This window comes from Electrophorus electricus, unplaced genomic scaffold, assembly GCF_041902795.1.
Source record: "Electrophorus electricus isolate QZ-2024a unplaced genomic scaffold, ASM4190279v1 Scaffold142, whole genome shotgun sequence".
NCBI classification, from domain to species: Eukaryota; Metazoa; Chordata; class Actinopteri; order Gymnotiformes; family Gymnotidae; genus Electrophorus; species Electrophorus electricus.
The window spans coordinates 5,001-17,500 of record NW_027658423.1 but is presented as its reverse complement, the minus strand read 5'-3'; the positions used below and the strand labels follow the sequence as shown (position 1 = coordinate 17,500).

The 12,500-nt window shown below is 55.6% G+C and overlaps 3 non-coding genes across 3 annotated transcripts in view; all 3 read left to right on the top strand.

Annotated features, from left to right (window-relative positions):
- Window positions 1–8,475: 8,475 nt before the first annotated feature.
- Window positions 8,476–10,318, top strand: LOC145654647 (18S ribosomal RNA). The gene has a single exon (XR_014120854.1). It is a non-coding gene; the product is annotated as an 18S ribosomal RNA (ribosomal RNA).
- Window positions 10,319–11,200: 882 nt separating this feature from the next.
- LOC145654634 (5.8S ribosomal RNA) lies at window positions 11,201–11,354 on the top strand. Its single transcript, XR_014120841.1, has one exon. It is a non-coding gene; the product is annotated as a 5.8S ribosomal RNA (ribosomal RNA).
- Window positions 11,355–11,970: 616 nt separating this feature from the next.
- LOC145654650 (28S ribosomal RNA) overlaps window positions 11,971–12,500 on the top strand; it is a 4,149-nt gene continuing 3,619 nt past the window's right edge. The window contains exon 1 of the ribosomal RNA XR_014120857.1: window positions 11,971–12,500. This exon is cut by the window's right edge and continues 3,619 nt beyond it. This is a non-coding gene — a ribosomal RNA (28S ribosomal RNA).

The window sequence follows — 12,500 nt, the reverse complement described above, 5'->3', positions numbered from 1 at the left end:
GGGCATGACTGTGTTTGACCTCTTGGGTCTGGAAGTCTGGTGGTAGTAGTAGTAGTATGATTTAAAGGCACAAAGTGATTGAAGTGTGCCCAGGCCCAGAGCTACTTTGCTGGGCATGAATGTGTTTGAACTCTTGGGCCTGGAAGTCTGGTAGTAGTAGTATGATTTAAAGGCACAAAGTGATTGAAGTGTGCCCAGGCCCAGAGCTACTTTGCTGGGCATGACTGTGTTTGACCTCTTGGGCCTGGAAGTCTGGTGGTAGTAGTAGTATGATTTAAAGGCACAAAGTGATTGAAGTGTGCCCAGGCCCAGAGCTACTTTGCTGGGCATGAATGTGTTTGAACTCTTGGGCCTGGAAGTCTGGTAGTAGTAGTAGTAGTAGTAGTAGTAGTAGTAGTAGTAGTAGTAGTATGATTTAAAGGTACAAAGTGAATGAAGTGTGCCCAGGCCCAGAGCTACTTTGCTGGGCATGACTGTGTTTGACCTCTTGGCTCTGGAAGTCTATTTCTAGGCTTATATAAAGGGTCAAACTTCTTGAAGTGTGCCCAGGCCCAGAGCTACTTTGCTGGGCATGACTGTGTTTGACCTCTGGGGCCTGGAAGTCTGGTAGTAGTAGTATGATTTAAAGGCACAAAGTGATTGAAGTGTGCCCAGGCCCAGAGCTACTTTGCTGGGCATGACTGTGTTTGACCTCTTGGGCCTGGAAGTCTGGTAGTAGTAGTAGTAGTAGTAGTAGTAGTAGTAGTAGTATATGATTTAAAGGTACAAAGTGAATGAAGTGTGCCCAGGCCCAGAGCTACTTTGCTGGGCATGACTGTGTTTGACGTCTTGGGCCTGGAAGTCTGGTAGTAGTAGTATGATTTAAAGGTACAAAGTGAATGAAGTGTGCCCAGGCCCAGAGCTACTTTGCTGGGCATGACTGTGTTTGACCTCTTGGCTCTGGAAGTCTATTTCTAGGCTTATATAAAGGGTCAAACTTCTTGAAGTGTGCCCAGGCCCAGAGCTACTTTGCTGGGCATGACTGTGTTTGACCTCTGGGGCCTGGAAGTCTGGTAGTAGTAGTATGATTTAAAGGCACAAAGTGATTGAAGTGTGCCCAGGCCCAGAGCTACTTTGCTGGGCATGAATGTGTTTGAACTCTTGGGCCTGGAAGTCTATTTCTAGGCTTATATAAAGGGTCAAACTTCTTGAAGTGTGCCCAGGCCCAGAGCTACTTTGCTGGGCATGACTGTGTTTGACCTCTTGGGCCTGGAAGTCTGGTAGTAGTAGTAGTAGTAGTAGTAGTAGTAGTAGTAGTAGTAGTAGTATGATTTAAAGGTACAAAGTGAATGAAGTGTGCCCAGGCCCACAGCTACTTTGCTGGGCATGACTGTGTTTGACCTCTTGGGCCTGAAAGTCTATTTCTAGGCTTATATAAAGGGTCAAACTTCTTGAAGTGTGCCCAGGCCCAGAGCTACTTTGCTGGGCATGACTGTGTTTGACCTCTGGGGCCTGGAAGTCTGGTAGTAGTAGTATGATTTAAAGACACAAAGTGATTGAAGTGTGCCCAGGCCCAGAGCTACTTTGCTGGGCATGAATGTGTTTGAACTCTTGGGCCTGGAAGTCTGGTAGTAGTAGTATGATTTAAAGGTACAAAGTGAATGAAGTGTGCCCAGGCCCAGAGCTACTTTGCTGTGCATGACTGTGTTTGACCTCTTGGCTCTGGAAGTCTATTTCTAGGCTTATATAAAGGGTCAAACTTCTTGAAGTGTGCCCAGGCCCAGAGCTACTTTGCTGGGCATGACTGTGTTTGACCTCTGGGGCCTGGAAGTCTGGTAGTAGTAGTATGATTTAAAGGCACAAAGTGATTGAAGTGTGCCCAGGCCCAGAGCTACTTTGCTGGGCATGATTCTGTGACCTCTTGGGTCTGGAAATGTGGTACTTTGAAGGATTAAAAGAGTGAAACGGTCTGAAGTGTGCGCAGGTGTAAAGCAACCTTGCTAGGCATGAAGGTGTGACCTCCAGGGCCTGGAAGTCTGGTGGTAGTAGTAGTATGATTTAAAGGCACAAAGTGATTGAAGTGTGCCCAGGCCCAGAGCTACTTTGCTGGGCATGACTGTGTTTGACCTCTTGGGCCTGGAAGTCTGGTGGTAGTAGTAGTATGATTTAAAGGCACAAAGTGATTGAAGTGTGCCCAGGCCCAGAGCTACTTTGCTGGGCATGACTGTGTTTGACCTCTTGGCTCTGGAAGTCTATTTCTAGGCTTATATAAAGGGTCAAACTTCTTGAAGTGTGCCCAGGCCCAGAGCTACTTTGCTGGGCATGACTGTGTTTGACCTCTGGGGCCTGGAAGTCTGGTAGTAGTAGTATGATTTAAAGGCACAAAGTGATTGAAGTGTGCCCAGGCCCAGAGCTACTTTGCTGGGCATGAATGTGTTTGAACTCTTGGGCCTGGAAGTCTATTTCTAGGCTTATATAAAGGGTCAAACTTCTTGAAGTGTGCCCAGGCCCAGAGCTACTTTGCTGGGCATGACTGTGTTTGACCTCTTGGGCCTGGAAGTCTGGTAGTAGTAGTAGTAGTAGTAGTAGTAGTAGTAGTAGTAGTAGTAGTAGTATGATTTAAAGGTACAAAGTGAATGAAGTGTGCCCAGGCCCACAGCTACTTTGCTGGGCATGACTGTGTTTGACCTCTTGGGCCTGAAAGTCTATTTCTAGGCTTATATAAAGGGTCAAACTTCTTGAAGTGTGCCCAGGCCCAGAGCTACTTTGCTGGGCATGACTGTGTTTGACCTCTGGGGCCTGGAAGTCTGGTAGTAGTAGTATGATTTAAAGACACAAAGTGATTGAAGTGTGCCCAGGCCCAGAGCTACTTTGCTGGGCATGAATGTGTTTGAACTCTTGGGCCTGGAAGTCTGGTAGTAGTAGTATGATTTAAAGGTACAAAGTGAATGAAGTGTGCCCAGGCCCAGAGCTACTTTGCTGTGCATGACTGTGTTTGACCTCTTGGCTCTGGAAGTCTATTTCTAGGCTTATATAAAGGGAACTTCTTGAAGTGTGCCCAGGCCCAGAGCTACTTTGCTGGGCATGACTGTGTTTGACCTCTGGGGCCTGGAAGTCTGGTAGTAGTAGTATGATTTAAAGGCACAAAGTGATTGAAGTGTGCCCAGGCCCAGAGCTACTTTGCTGGGCATGATTCTGTGACCTCTTGGGTCTGGAAATGTGGTACTTTGAAGGATTAAAAGAGTGAAACGGTCTGAAGTGTGCGCAGGTGTAAAGCAACCTTGCTAGGCATGAAGGTGTGACCTCCAGGGCCTGGAAGTCTGGTGGTAGTAGTAGTATGATTTAAAGGCACAAAGTGATTGAAGTGTGCCCAGGCCCAGAGCTACTTTGCTGGGCATGACTGTGTTTGACCTCTTGGGCCTGGAAGTCTGGTGGTAGTAGTAGTATGATTTAAAGGCACAAAGTGATTGAAGTGTGCCCAGGCCCAGAGCTACTTTGCTGGGCATGAATGTGTTTGAACTCTTGGGCCTGGAAGTCTATTTCTAGGCTTATATAAAGGGTCAAACATCTTGAAGTGTGCCCAGGCCCAGAGCTACTTTGCTGTGCATGACTGTGGTTGACCTCTTGGCCCTGGAAGTCTGGTGGTAGTAGTAGTATGATTTAAAGGCACAAAGTGAATGAAGTGTGCCCAGGCCCAGAGCTACTTTGCTGGGCATGAATGTGTTTGAACTCTTGGGCCTGGAAGTCTGGTAGTAGTAGTAGTAGTAGTAGTAGTAGTAGTAGTAGTATGATTTAAAGGCACAAAGTGCTTGAAGTGTGCCCAGGCCCAGAGCTACTTTGCTGTGCATGACTGTGTTTGACCTCTTGGCTCTGGAAGTCTATTTCTAGGCTTATATAAAGGGTCAAACTTCTTGAAGTGTGCCCAGGCCCAGAGCTACTTTGCTGTGTATGACTGTGTGACCTCTTGGCCCTGGAATTCTGGTGGTAGTAGTAGTATGATTTAAAGGCACAAAGTGAATGAAGTGTGCCCAGGCCCAGAGCTACTTTGCTGGGCATGACTGTGTTTGACCTCTTGGGCCTGGAAGTCTGGTAGTAGTAGTATGATTTAAAGGCACAAAGTGATTGAAGTGTGCCCAGGCCCAGAGCTACTTTGCTGGGCATGAATGTGTTTGAACTCTTGGGCCTGGAAGTCTATTTCTAGGCTTATATAAAGGGACAAACTTCTTGAAGTGTGCCCAGGCCCAGAGCTACTTTGCTGTGTATGACTGTGTGACCTCTTGGCCCTGGAATTCTGGTGGTAGTAGTAGTAGTAGTAGTATGATTTAAAGGTACAAAGTGAATGAAGTGTGCCCAGGCCCAGAGCCAGGCCTGGGCAGCAGGGGGCGCTCCTGGCCATGCCCAGCGAGTTTCGTGCGAATCGGACCTGGTCCGGAAGAGATACGAAGGGAAAACTCATTACTCGTCGGGGTGGCACATCCAGGCTCTCGACCCTCCCAAAGCGTCCGACCAGGGTGCACCCTGCCGGGCATGGTTAGCCGCCAGCCCCCTTCCTGGAGGTCTGGTTGGCACGGGGTTTTGATTTATCGGTTTCATATCTCTGGGCTCCTTGGGAGCAGAAAGTCGGTTGAGGGCCCTTTGGAAAGAGCCGGGGCTGCCGTTTAACGCTGTCCAAGCGGCAGGCGAAGCGCACCCACCGTTTTTACGCTATGATTTTTTAAAACCGCCGGGGCGGCAAACACAGGGCCGGTCGGGTTTGAAGACGAATATCTCTTCGGCCCTTGGGAGGAGAGAAGCAGCGCGGGTCACCTTTGAACGCGCTCGCTGCCAGGAACGTCTGGCGTAAAAGTTTCGTGGGAATCGGACGTTCCTAGGCTGAGAAGCGAGCGCCCGCCCTCGGGCGGTCGGGGGCCCCTTTCTCATTCCCCGTCTGGGCTAAAAATACGAGGTCGGACCCGATGGACTCGGGAGACTGGAGAGTACCAGGGAGACCCTGGAAGCAGGCGACCCGACCCACGCTTCGCTGTCTCCTCGGCCCTCGGGAGTAGAAGCGCGGGGACGGTGGCGTGGGCAGCAGGGGGCGCTCCTGGCCATGCCCAGCGAGTTTCGTGCGAATCGGACCTGGTCCGGAAGAGATACGAAGGGAAAACTCATTACTCGTCGGGGTGGCACATCCAGGCTCTCGACCCTCCCAAAGCGTCCGACCAGGGTGCACCCTGCCGGGCATGGTTAGCCGCCAGCCCCCTTCCTGGAGGTCTGGTTGGCACGGGGTTTTGATTTTTCGGTTTCATATCTCTGGGCTCCTTGGGAGCAGAAAGTCGGTTGAGGGCCCTTTGGAAAGAGCCGGGGCTGCCGTTTAACGCTGTCCAAGCGGCAGGCGAAGCGCACCCACCGTTTTTACGCTATGATTTTTTAAAACCGCCGGGGCGGCAAACACAGGGCCGGTCGGGTTTGAAGACGAATATCTCTTCGGCCCTTGGGAGGAGAGAAGCAGCGCGGGTCACCTTTGAACGCGCTCGCTGCCAGGAACGTCTGGCGTAAAAGTTTCGTGGGAATCGGACGTTCCTAGGCTGAGAAGCGAGCGCCCGCCCTCGGGCGGTCGGGGGCCCCTTTCTCATTCCCCGTCTGGGCTAAAAATACGAGGTCGGACCCGATGGACTCGGGAGACTGGAGAGTACCAGGGAGACCCTGGAAGCAGGCGACCCGACCCACGCTTCGCTGTCTCCTCGGCCCTCGGGAGTAGAAGCGCGGGGACGGTGGCGTGGGCAGCAGGGGGCGCTCCTGGCCATGCCCAGCGAGTTTCGTGCGAATCGGACCTGGTCCGGAAGAGATACGAAGGGAAAACTCATTACTCGTCGGGGTGGCACATCCAGGCTCTCGACCCTCCCAAAGCGTCCGACCAGGGTGCACCCTGCCGGGCATGGTTAGCCGCCAGCCCCCTTCCTGGAGGTCTGGTTGGCACGGGGTTTTGATTTTTCGGTTTCATATCTCTGGGCTCCTTGGGAGCAGAAAGTCGGTTGAGGGCCCTTTGGAAAGAGCCGGGGCTGCCGTTTAACGCTGTCCAAGCGGCAGGCGAAGCGCACCCACCGTTTTTACGCTATGATTTTTTAAAACCGCCGGGGCGGCAAACACAGGGCCGGTCGGGTTTGAAGACGAATATCTCTTCGGCCCTTGGGAGGAGAGAAGCAGCGCGGGTCACCTTTGAACGCGCTCGCTGCCAGGAACGTCTGGCGTAAAAGTTTCGTGGGAATCGGACGTTCCTAGGCTGAGAAGCGAGCGCCCGCCCTCGGGCGGTCGGGGGCCCCTTTCTCATTCCCCGTCTGGGCTAAAAATACGAGGTCGGACCCGATGGACTCGGGAGACTGGAGAGTACCAGGGAGACCCTGGAAGCAGGCGACCCGACCCACGCTTCGCTGTCTCCTCGGCCCTCGGGAGTAGAAGCGCGGGGACGGTGGCGTGGGCAGCAGGGGGCGCTCCTGGCCATGCCCAGCGAGTTTCGTGCGAATCGGACCTGGTCCGGAAGAGATACGAAGGGAAAACTCATTACTCGTCGGGGTGGCACATCCAGGCTCTCGACCCTCCCAAAGTGTCCGACCAGGGTGCACCCTGCCGGGCTAAGAGAACAGCCAGGTGAACCCTGGAGGTTCCGAACTCCAGACCCCTGGACCCGACGGCTCAGTCCGCCTCAGGTGCACTACAGAGGTCCTCGGGCTGTCCCTGAGTGCATTAAAACGGAAATCAGAATTACTCCCCCGGGTGGCACTTCCAGGCTCTCGACCCTCCCAAAGTGTCCGACCAGGGTGCACCCTGCTGGGCATGGTTAGCCGCCAGCCCCCTTCCTGGAGGTCTGGTTGGCACGGGGTTTTGCAAATAGGTCCCGTCGGGTATATGGGAGAGCAAAGAGAATCAATGGGGTCCAAGCACTAAATTCATCCAGTGGCGTTCTCTGGAAGCCCAAGGGGAGTCCGAGGGGTGTTCGGCCGGCAAGGGGAGCTCTCCCTCGGACACATGATCAAACGCCTGTCCCCTACCGGAAAGTGGTGTGCTCTGGATGCCCCCCCCCCCCCCCCATCCCCCGAGGGGGGTGCTTATCCCGCGAGGGGAGCCCTCCTCGGGTTAAGTGAACCATCATGCCGATTCCCCTATGGAAGTGGGCACATCCAGGCACACAGTCTGCTTTGCTCTCCCCGACCCGAGTGCGTCTGTTGGGCTGAGTGTACGCCCAGGCAACTGGATCCAATGGCTCAGTCCGCCGCAGCGTGCTTCGACGATGGGTCGTACAGCCATGCCACCAGGGTGGGCGTGTTTGTAAATGTACCAGTGGATTCTCGTCGGCCTGCCACATCCATGGTATCGACCCACCAGGCCTGTCCGACCAGGGGTTGACCCTGGACGGGCACGGTCTGTGGTTTGGCCCTTGTCCTAGATGAAATCGGGCACGGGGTTTTCTGGCCAGGTACCATCGGGTTACTGGGAGAGCGGCTTCGGTCTCCAGGTGAGACCAATGGTGAAGCAGCACGAGGCAATGGAGAGCATGCAAAGCGATGGGGAAGCCATGCACGGCAATGGCCACGAAAAAAAAAAAAAAATCACTACGGAAGGAACGTGAAGAACAAGGAGGAGTGTAGTGACACTGCCCAAAGCTGCCCGGTGTTGCAGGGGTCTATTGGTGTGTTGCTTCCTTGTTTGGTAGAGTGGAGTACCAGACCCGCCAGGGGTAGGCAAACCATTCCCCCTACGGTAAGTGAGGAGCCAGCCATTTGACGAGCGGGTGTCCACGTGTACGGGTGCGAGCGCTATCCCCCCACACGGGGTTAGGCCACGGCCTTAGGTGGACGTCTGCCGACCAGCCCCGGCTGATCCAGAACTTCTGATGTGGAGAGCGGTTTTGACAGATCCTCCCTGGTTCTAGCGGGTCAAGCCTCTGATGGGGGGTGGGGGTTATTTGTAACCCATCCCAGAACTCTCTGGGGGAGACTCAGACGGCCAGTCTGTCTACTCAGTTGTCCTATACTGGTGTCTGTGGTTTGGGAGGAAGGGAGTGCCCTGCTTTGTTGGCCTCCTCTTCAAACCTACCTGGGCCCACGAATCACTCTTCTTGGTTACATCACGAAACGTAGGTTGAGCGAGGCTAGGGGGGAGGGAATTCGACGAGGTCTTTCCCTTGTCCCCCCACCAGCGGCCCACGAAAATCAAAACGGCGTGAAGAGAGGGAACGCCGAAAGCACCTGGAGTCGGCCGTCCGCACCTCCGGAGGAGGTGGACGGGGTACGGTGCGGGCATGACCGGATGGGACAGCTTTGCATCAAGGTGAGAGGTCGGCGTCCGAAGGCCAGAGGGCGGTGCGCGAGCACGTTTACACTGGCCGCGGAAGCTGTCCTGGGTAGCCCTGTATGGCGTCTGGACCTGACGGCGCACGCACTTACAACCCGCTGCTTCCTAGCCCCCGGAAGGGGAGGCGGATGTCACTCGTGGTTCATCCCAGACCACGGTGCAAACTACCTGGTTGATCCTGCCAGTAACATATGCTTGTCTCAAAGATTAAGCCATGCAGGTCTAAGTGCACACGGCCGGTACAGTGAAACTGCGAATGGCTCATTAAATCAGTTATGGTTCCTTTGATCGCTCCACACGTTACTCGGATAACTGTGGTAATTCTAGAGCTAATACATGCAAACGAGCGCTGACCCTTCGGGGGATGCGTGCATTTATCAGACCCAAAACCCATCCGGGGGGCTCGGGCCCCCCGGCCGCTTTGGTGACTCTAGATAACCTCGGGCCGATCGCGCGCCCTCCGCGGCGGCGACGTCTCATTCGAATGTCTGCCCTATCAACTTTCGATGGTACCATAGTCGGCTACCATGGTGACCACGGGTAACGGGGAATCAGGGTTCGATTCCGGAGAGGGAGCCTGAGAAACGGCTACCACATCCAAGGAAGGCAGCAGGCGCGCAAATTACCCATTCCCGACACGGGGAGGTAGTGACGAAAAATAACGATACAGGTCTCTTTCGAGGCCCTGTAATCGGAATGAGCGTATCCTAAACCCATGGGTGAGGACCCATTGGAGGGCAAGTCTGGTGCCAGCAGCCGCGGTAATTCCAGCTCCAATAGCGTATATTAAAGTTGCTGCAGTTAAAAAGCTCGTAGTTGGATGTCGGGAGTGGGCTGGCGGTCCGCCGCGAGGCGTGCCACCGCCTGTCTCAGACCCTGTCTCCCGGTGCCCCCCGGATGCCCTTGGCTGGGTGTCCGGACGGGGCTCGGAGCGTTTACTTTGAAAAAATTAGAGTGTTCAAAGCGGGCCCGCTTCTCGCCTGAATACCTGAGCTAGGAATAATGGAATAGGACTCCGGTTCTATTTTGTGGGTTTCCTGAACCAGGGCCATGATTAAGAGGGACGGCCGGGGGCATTCGTATTGCGCCGCTAGAGGTGAAATTCTTGGGACCGGCGCAAGACGGACGAAAGCGAAAGCATTTTTTGCCAAGAATGTTTTCATTAATCAAGAACGAAAGTCGGAGGTTCGAAGACGATCAGATACCGTCGTAGTTCCGACCGTAAACTATGCCGACCCGCGATCCGGCGGCGTTATTCCCATGACCCGCCGGGCAGCGTGAGGGAAACCACGAGTCTGTGGGTTCCGGGGGGAGTATGGTTGCAAAGCTGAAACTTAAAGGAATTGACGGAAGGGCACCACCAGGAGTGGAGCCTGCGGCTTAATTTGACTCAACACGGGAAACCTCACCCGGCCCGGACACGGAAAGGATTGACAGATTGATAGCTCTTTCTCGATTCTGTGGGTGGTGGTGCATGGCCGTTCTTAGTTGGTGGAGCGATTTGTCTGGTTAATTCCGATAACGAACGAGACTCCGGCATGCTAAATAGTTACGCGGCCCTCCGCGGTCGGCGTCAAACTTCTTAGAGGGACAAGTGGCGTTCAGCCACGCGAGATGGAGCAATAACAGGTCTGTGATGCCCTTAGATGTCCGGGGCTGCACGCGCGCCACAATGGTTGGATCAGCGTGTGCCTACCCTACACCGAGAGGTGCGGGTAATCCGCTGAACCCCATTCGTGATGGGGACTGGGGATTGCAATTATTCCCCATGAACGAGGAATTCCCAGTAAGCGCGGGTCATAAGCTCGCGTTGATTAAGTCCCTGCCCTTTGTACACACCGCCCGTCGCTACTACCGATCGGATGGTTTAGTGAGGTCCTCGGATCGGCCCCGCCGGGGCTCCTCGCGGGCCTTGGCGGAGCGCCGAGAAGTCGATCAAACTTGACTATCTAGAGGAAGTAAAAGTCGTAACAAGGTTTTCGTAGGTGAACCTGCGAAAGGATCATTAACGGGTAACGCTGTCCGGCGTGCCTCCTCTCCCGACCCCCTCGACTTCGCCGTCCCCCCGCGTCGGGGCCCAGGGTCGAAAGGGTCTTCGGGGTTGCTGTTACACGTGGTCGCTTGCAGGTCAGGCTGGACAGAAGGCATAAAGGAGGAGCCTAGTCCCTCCCACCCCTTCCTCGTCCTCCGCCTCTTCCTCCGCGTCGTCCTTCAGCACCCCCCCCCCGCAGGCCCCGGTATTCTCTGGGTTCCAGCGCGAGAGACGCGTCGTTCAAAAAACTCGGCGTCCCCGCTCGTCGGGCGAAGGCCGGTTTCCCCTCACCTTGCCGGCAGGAGAAGCGCCTGCGAGTCGAGCGGGTCGTACGGGTCCGTCCCGCGCCCTCCCTCTCGCTCGCACGGCCGCTGCCTCCGTCCACCGCGAGGGGTTTTCCTATTTTGTTGTCCTTGTCATTCATCCCCGTCCCCTTGCTCGCTGACGAGCGGACTTTCCGGGGGGGGTTGCGAGCGCTGCTCCTCGTGGGGCAGGCCATGGCCCTTCCTGTGTTCGTCCGCCCACCGGCGTCCTGGGGCGTGGTGGTGGTGGGTGGCGCAGCCGGTTCCCCTGCTTCTCTCTCTCAGAAAGGAGTCTCAGGGGGACCCCCGGCAGGTACCTAGGGCTTGGCCCACGCTACGTGAGTTCCACCCCTTTCGAGGGGTCGGACGGGGCGGGCGCGGAGGGCCGCGGTTCAAAGACTGACTCGTCTGCCACGTGGGGCGTGTGGGCAAAGCGCAACCCCGCGCCCGTTTCAACACTCGCAGACGGGGGCGCCTGACCGGTTGGTGAAACCTTTTAAACCTGTCTTTGTAGTCGTGGTGAAAGACCTAAACTGAGCCTGAAATAAAAGAGTACAACTCTTAGCGGTGGATCACTTGGCTCGTGCGTCGATGAAGAACGCAGCCAGCTGCGAGAACTAATGTGAATTGCAGGACACATTGATCATCGACATTTCGAACGCACATTGCGGCCCCGGGTCCATCCCGGGGCTACGCCTGTCTGAGGGTCGCTATTCCTATCTGTCGGACCTGCCTTCTCAGGCGGGACCGCGGTTGGAGGTTCGTAGGTGGGGGGGTGCCCCCTGGCCTCCGTCTTCCTAAAAGCAGACGGTTCCCGGTCGCTGTCTCGGTGAGATCCGGTCGGTGGGTTCGCTGCGGTTGAGTGCCCGTTCTCCGTGCACAAGCTTCTCCTCCCCCGCTTCGGTTCGTTTCGGTTCGTTTCGGCTCCGCTCCTGGCCTGGCCAGGAACGTGGTCCCCTGCGCCCGGAAAGAAGCGAGCGTGGCTGCCGGTGGGTTCTCTCCGCTTTGGCTGCCCACGTTTTCGCTTCTTTTCTCACCCCCTGCGCAGGCGGATCACGGAAAGGTGTCTGTTCTGTTCCGTTACGTGCGCGAGCGGAGGGAGGTTGTTGTTACATGCGTTCCCCCCCCCCCTCCCCCGGTGGGGGGGGTGGGGGGGGTCGGGGTTCGGGTGGCTCTGCCTCTGGCGTTTTCCTTACGGGCCGACCTGTCCGTGGCACGTCCGTGACGTCCCGACCTGTGTCCTCGTTAGCCCGGGTGAAAAGGGACTCGTCCCCTAACCCGGCGGTGTTCACGCTTCTGGGCAACCCTCCAGAGCGAACTCGGGAGCGACCTCAGATCAGACGAGACAACCCGCTGAATTTAAGCATATTACTAAGCGGAGGAAAAGAAACTAACAAGGATTCCCTCAGTAGCGGCGAGCGAAGAGGGAAGAGCCCAGCGCTGAATCCCCCGTCCGGGTGCGGGCGAGGGGAATTGTGGCGTATGGAAGTCTGTTTTCTTCCTGGCGCGGGCCGGGGGCCTGAGTCCTTCTGATGGAGGCTCAGCCCGTGGACGGTGTGAGGCCGGTAAATGGCCCCAGCCCCGCCAGGGTAGCGGTCTTCTCGGAGTCGGGTTGCTTGGGAATGCAGCCCAAAGTGGGTGGTAAACTCCATCTAAGGCTAAATACCGGCACGAGACCGATAGCGAACAAGTACCGTAAGGGAAAGTTGAAAAGAACTTTGAAGAGAGAGTTCAACAGGGCGTGAAACCGTTAAGAGGTAAACGGGTGGGGTCCGCACAGTCTGCCCGGGGGATTCAACCCGGCGGTGAGGCCGTCCCTGTCGCGCGAGTGTGCTCCGCTTCCAAACCCCCGGCGT